Source organism: Littorina saxatilis, linkage group LG10 (genome assembly GCF_037325665.1).
Source record: "Littorina saxatilis isolate snail1 linkage group LG10, US_GU_Lsax_2.0, whole genome shotgun sequence".
NCBI classification, from domain to species: domain Eukaryota; kingdom Metazoa; phylum Mollusca; class Gastropoda; order Littorinimorpha; family Littorinidae; genus Littorina; species Littorina saxatilis.
Genome location: NC_090254.1, coordinates 39,573,835 through 39,580,719, shown reverse-complemented (window position 1 = coordinate 39,580,719; position 6,885 = coordinate 39,573,835). Strand labels below are relative to the sequence as shown.

General features: G+C 38.8%; 1 long non-coding RNA gene across 2 annotated transcripts; it reads left to right on the top strand.

Annotated features, from left to right (window-relative positions):
* Positions 1-2,631: 2,631 nt before the first annotated feature.
* Positions 2,632-6,429, top strand: LOC138978798 (uncharacterized). Of its 2 annotated transcripts, XR_011459808.1 has the most exons (5): positions 2,632-3,345; positions 3,583-3,732; positions 4,183-4,243; positions 4,711-4,863; positions 5,235-6,429. It is a non-coding gene; the product is annotated as an uncharacterized lncRNA (long non-coding RNA). The 2 variants fall into 2 exon arrangements; XR_011459807.1 differs by lacking the exon at positions 2,632-3,345 and having other exon boundaries at positions 3,369-3,732.
* Positions 6,430-6,885: the final 456 nt, after the last annotated feature.

The following is a 6,885-nucleotide window of genomic DNA, read 5'->3' as shown; positions in this document are numbered from 1 at the left end:
TTTATAACAAAAACATGTAATTACAATTTTCTGATTTTTAATGACCAAACTCATTAATTCATTTGTAAGCCTCCAAGCTGAAATGCAATACCAAAGTCCGGACTTTGTCGAAGATTGCTTGACCATAATGTCAATCAATTTGGTCAACAAATGAGGACACACACACACACACACACACACACACACACACACACACACACACACACCACGACCCTCATCTCGATTCCCCCTCTATGTTAAAACATTTAGTCAAAACTTGACTAAATGTAAAAAGCAGAATATTTTCCAGGCTTCAGATTGCCTGAAGTGAATTCGACAGAAGTTAGTCGTAGCTGAATTGTTTGGTAGTCGTAGTCAACGTACAACAAAAATGATGTCGATGGCTGTTTTTCTTTTTATAAATACCATAACAAACTAACCCATCAATTCAAATGTAAGTTCAAACAAGCACTGGAAAATCATTTTGAATTACCGATGCCAAATGTTTTTTTGTTTTCACGTTTCATTAACAAAAACAAGAGTGGCTACCATCCTGTGCCTTGATTCTTCAGTTAGTATTCGTTTGAATTTGAGAGCTCGAGGCTAGTAGGGGATATGTTGAGGGGATATGTTGGAGGGGGGGATATGGAGTGGGGGGATGGGAATGACATGGAGGGGTGTGGGCTGGAGGCAGGGTAGATGGGAGGGGGAGGGGGGTGAAGACATACGATGGGTATAGGAGTAGGGGGAGGGGGGTGAAGACATACGATGGGTATAGGAGTAATGAACATGGTCGTTGTTGATGCAATTGTTGGAATGGTTGTTGTTGTTGTTGCTGTTGTTGTTGTTGTTCTTCTTGTTCTTGTTCTTGTTTATGTATATATTTTTTTATTTATCTCTTAATATACTTATTTATTTATGTTTTTATCCATTCATTCATTCATTCATTCATTCATTCATTCATTCATTCATTCATTCATTAATCTATTCATACATTCATTCCTTCAATATTTATTTATTTATTTGTTTAGTTATGTTTTTTTCTATTAATTTTATTTATTTGTGACCCTCCACCACGGAATGAGTCGCATGTCACCTTTGCATGATTTTCATATTTTTACATTTTCATAAAGAGTTTTTTATGCTCTATCCAGTGGTGAAAACCGTTTTAGAAAAGAGCAAAAACTGTTTGAGTTATAAGCCTGTGACTAAGGTGACCCTCACACTGCTACCAGACATCCCGCAGACTTATATTAAGCCTAGCGCAGAACCGCGCGAGGTGACATATTCGACTCATTCCGTGGTGGAGGGTCACATTTAAGTTTATTCATTTTGTTATCATTGTTTCATTTATGTGTTTATGTTTTATTTATTGATGTATTATATTGGGAGCATCTCGTTACTCCCCCGTATCGTTACTCCCCCGGCTCGTTACTCCCCCGGCTTGTTACTAAGCTAACCCTAACCTTAACCCTAACCCTAACCCTAAGGGAGAATAACGAGCCGGGGGAGTAACGAGCCGAGGGAGTAACGAGCTGATCCCTTTATATTTGTATTCATTGAATTATTTATTCTCTCCCAAACGTATTCGTTTATCTGTATATTTATATATTTATCTATATATCCAAAGCGTAGTCGATAATAGCTGTTCATATTGATTTCCCATTTAAAGAACAAAGTCTTACACACCAATCCTGCGCATCCCGCGACAAGCAATTATCCCTTTAGTCGGTTAATTACCCGTCAGTTGGCCAAGATCATAGACACGGGAACATCGAATCATAATTACTGACACAAAAAGTGTGATGACCTCGTAAAATATGAAGAATAAAAACTCCACTATGATTTATCTGATCATGTTTGTCTTTGTCTATGAACATCTGTTTAGTATTTTTACGTGATTAATGGATGCCTTGACTGATTTAGCACCCCAGATGTATATCAAAGATGTTTTTTTTTGTTATACCAATACGCCGGGTTTTCCGGTTGAAAAACCAAGAGTCACTGGAATCAAGTGATAAGAACAAAAGAAATAAAGTTTTTAAAGGTATATGATAATAATGATACTAATAATAATAATGCATACTATTTATAAAGCGCGTGTATCCAGGGTTTAACCCTGCTGAAAGCGCTGTACAATCAAAGGAAAACATACATTTTGCTCTTCCCGTGAAAACAATTCCGCTCATCATTCCAAATCTAGCAAGAGTTTCGCGTGGAGTGATCACATCTATTTCTGCGCAGAGTGTGAATTTGTTGACGCTATAATTTCACAGTGTGCGACTAGTGTACGTTTAGAATGTAATCCATCAAATTCCCAATCTGCAGAGAAAAACCCCAGTGGGTGTCCAAGAGGAGGGATGGTTTAATACTCTGTGCTGTCTTCCCCCGAAAACGGCGTATGGCTGCTTAAATGGCGGGAGTAAAACGGTCATAAACGTAAAATCCAACGTGTGGGAAAAACACGAGTGCACGGCGTCGGCGTTTTAGCTCATGAACGCAGAAGAAGACGAATAAACTGCCGAAGCCTGGGAAACTCTGAAATACTGAGCAGAACCACTTTTACGGGAAGGACTGGGCCTTTAAGAAATCACGAGTCATAGTTGGTTTGTGGGTTTTAAAGACCAACCAGAGAGCAAAACTTTTTTCTGTTCAAAACATTGTTGTCACAACCCAGGTTAATATTCCGAAAACGATTTTGCAAAATTTTGTGTTGCTGATTTTTTATTTAATAAAATCCGATTTCGCGCACCTGATCAAACTGCACCGGGCGGCCCTGAGGCCAGTGACGTCACTCGTGGAACATCATGGCGGACGGTTGTAACTCTGCGGTTGTATCTTCTACCGAAACAGACGTTCCCCCTTTCAAGCGGCGAAGGAAAGTCGGTTACTACTGTGCAGTTGCGGAGTGTAACAGCAAGCATGCTGATGGTTTTACATTGCATCAGTTTCCTACTGATGCAGAAACTCGGCGACAGTGGATTAAATTCGTTCAAACTTGCCGAGCAGATTTCAGACCAAGTTTTGGTACGCCGAACCAGAACTCACGGATATGCAGTCTGCACTTCACTACGGATTGCTATCCAAGAAAGATTGCACTGGCTGCAAGTTTTGGACTTAAAGCGAAGATGGTTTTAAACCATAAACCAGTGCCAACAGTGCAAAAACCGCATCGTCTGGCGCCAACAACAGTCACAACGGTGACTTGCTCGAGTACCGTGGGCGTGGCATCTGTCTCCACAGCCAGCAGCACTGTGACACAAGTAACAACGGCAGTTACAGCGCCAATTTGCTCTGCCATTGTGGCTCCAAAGCAGAGTGTTCGACTGAGTCAGAGGAGCCTTTGCCAAAAGGGAACACCAAAGGGTAAGGTGGAAAATTGTATTGTTATGAAGAATACTAATAGGTTCAGTGACACTGACAATGCCATTATTGAAAAATTCTATAAAAGGGCACTGCATTTGTCAACTTTCACTGAATAAAACTTAGTACATTTGTAAGCTTTGAGTAGAAAATTCTGTTTTCTTGAGTGTTAAAATTGTTTTAACTTACAAAAATACAGAAATAGAGGACTAAAGAATGATTGTAACATTGTGCTTGCAGATTCTGGAAGATGCTTTGGCAGTTGGGCCTTGTGAATGTGATGTAAAACCTAAACCATCTGACCATCATACAGCTGATTTGTCAGGATCTTGTGATGGAGCTAGTGAAACTGACAAACCTTCGCCAGTGTATGCAAGCACTCAGACAGAGGTAGGCAAATTTTGCATTTTTAAAAAAATTTTTATTGTATAGACAGTACAGATCTGCTTGTTCCCAATCCCACAGTCATTCATTGCAGTACTTAGTCATTCACACTTCTTATCAAGCATATTATAGCTGACACTGTAACTACTAAATGTGAGGCTGATCCACTTTGGCACACATTTGTATCTGATTCAGAGTTTGTAATTTTAGCAGTGTTTATTGATAAGTCATTGGATACATGTGTTGCACTTGCAGACCCTGTAATTGTATTCATGTACATATATATTGTCACTTTGTGTCACATGCTGTTCCGAATTAAATTGATGTGAATGAGTAAATATATCTAGATCTGTCAGTGAAATACTCTACTAACTTATCCATTGAGCAACTGTTATTGTATTATCATCATTTTCTAGCAGATTTTTTGCATAAATTGGTGACAATATTTTACTTCAGACACACCGCAGGATAAAAAGAAACAAGAAAATTCAAGTCACCCCAAAGGCTGCACAGAAAAGTAAGTAAATTATTAAAAAAAAAGTGGTGGTGGTGGTCCTGTTTAGGTGTGTGTGTATAGGTGGTGGGTCAATTAATTATTTTCAGACAAGACGTCACAAGAGTAGTCAGGAAAGTTTTAGACTTTAGACTATTTCTGGATATCAAGTATCAACTGTCATAATCTGCAGTTTTTTAATGGCTGAGATGATATGTCTTTAGCAGACTGATAGTTTTTGCTTAATGATAGTAAGCCTTAAAATGAGCACTATACCTGCTAGCACTATGCAAAAATGTACATGTATGTGTGGGGGTTGGTATTGTGCACTCATCCTATCACATTTCAGTTGGAGATACTAAGAGGAATTTCTTTGCAGTATGTTGTGCTCTGTCAATAATTACCACAATTGTGTCAAAGCAGGTAGGCAATAGAGATATGGAACTTGCAATTACAAAATACTGTACCTTTCAAATGAAACACTGTTTCAGGACAATCATAGCTGCTCTGCAAGCAGCATTTTAACGAAAACAACAACAGACTGCAGGCTTCTGACCAGACCGGAAAGGAACGCTACAGTTTGGTCTACAGGAAATCAAAGAAGGACTATTCCATCCAGGAAGTGAAAGTGGATTGCACCTTTGGTAAATGTTCTTTTACTCTCACAAGCTAAGACTTTTGGTACAAAAGTTATTTTTGTGTTGTTCGGTTTGCAAAAATAATGGCCCATTGGATAAGCATGAAAGAGGTAGAAGAATAACTTCCAAACATTTAAGTTAATGGAGATCAGAGAGTAAGGAAGAAGACAAATAGCAATCAATGTCACAAATGTATTGCAACATTTTTTTTTTCTTTGGCTGCTCAAAGAAAATAAAGAGAAACCATTTTTATACACATTCATACAGGAGCAATCCATACAACAGTGCAGGGGAAGGTAACACTAACAGCCACAGAAGATTATGCCTATTTCAAAGTTGGTGGAGGGTCACTTAATAAAGTTCTCATTTGTTTGCAGCTTATGTGGGGAGACTGATGGAACGAGTGGTGGACTTGGCCTCTACACACAGCATCCAAGACATGGAACGGTCCATCAAGCAGTTGCCTCCGCCCCTTTGTGAACAATATGCCAAGCCTAACAAAGAACAGGCAGTCAGAGCACTAAAGTCTCGGTACAGCTACAAGGGGTGCTAATACGACCACATGTAGTCAGGACCTGTAGATGTGAATGGTTAACCTTCACAACTGCTTCAAAATATCTACTGGCACAATAGTAAACTGTTAAAAGAACTAGTTTTCGGGTTCCAAATATCCTGTGTAATTGCCTGTAGGGTTAGGAAAGGTTTCCCGGATCTTCCTGACAGCAGAAGCAGGGAGAGTTACTCGTACATCCTTGCCCAGCCATCCCCATGCAAACTTTGCCAGCATACGGTATGCAGTGTAGCGGTAGCGACTGCACACAGACAAAATTAGGCATGCTATGTAATGTCCATGTACATAGTACTTTCCAAGTAAACTAAAAATGCATGAATATCAGGCAGCAGACATCTTTCCCATGTATACTGTATCACATGGTGTCGATGATAAAATTTCCATTGCAGCAAGATATTTGGTTTGGGTGTAAATGTTATTTTAAAACCCTTACACTGGTGCAATTCTGCAACACAGGTTACATAGCCACTGGTGAATTAACAGGGAGAAAAATAAAGAAAAATGATCATATAGGTTTTCGCATTCATGGGAGGTAATCGTAACCGACCAAACAGACTGAGCCAGTAACGCGACATATATGTCGTGACAGTATAGGAAAAGTAGCGCGACATATGTAAATGAATCTATTACATTGAACCATGATTTGTAATTTTGCTCCTTGATATATTATATATATACCTGTTTTCATCAGCTATATCTCTTCCATACTGTTGCTGGCACCATCTGTAGCAAGTACGAAGTAGTAGATATCCTGACACACTGACTGGAATCCTGGGTGATGAGTTATGCAGTTCACACCTTTTCTCATGAAGGCTTCCATTTGCTCCATTTCTGTGCAACAGCGACATTCTTTGATTGTGTCCATGAGCTCACAGTTGTCACAATGACACCTAGTGCATAAGAAGAGGAGAGGAGAGGAAAATAAAATTGTTTGCACAAATCTACTTACTCTGTCAGTCTGCGTTTTGGTTTTTGATCAATAAAATATTCTTTTAATCAAATCAACTTCACTTGTGTTTGATTCTTTTCCCCATCTGTGTGCAAAAATTTGATTCCAATCATGTTGCTCAATTTAACACTGATGTGTTTTGTCAGTTCTTCAATATTCACATGCAACTTTCCTTTAAAAAAAAAAAACACAAAAAAAAACACATTCAATCCTGGTGATACAAAGACACACACACATGACAATCCTATGGAAAAAAAGAAACAAACTCAAGTACTACAATTCCACAAACTAAAAAAAAGATGCTGTTGCTATTCACAGAGGAGATGATATTGAAAGTTCTGCACTGATGAAAAATAAACACATGAAATGAACACTGAGTTGATTGTTGACAGTGATTGTTAACTTTCAATAGTTGGTATTCTATGCCTAGCTTTGTTGTGTTCAGATCTTCAAAATCTCTGATAATGTAAGCAAACAGTGTCACAAAATGGTAAGTAATCGCACAGTG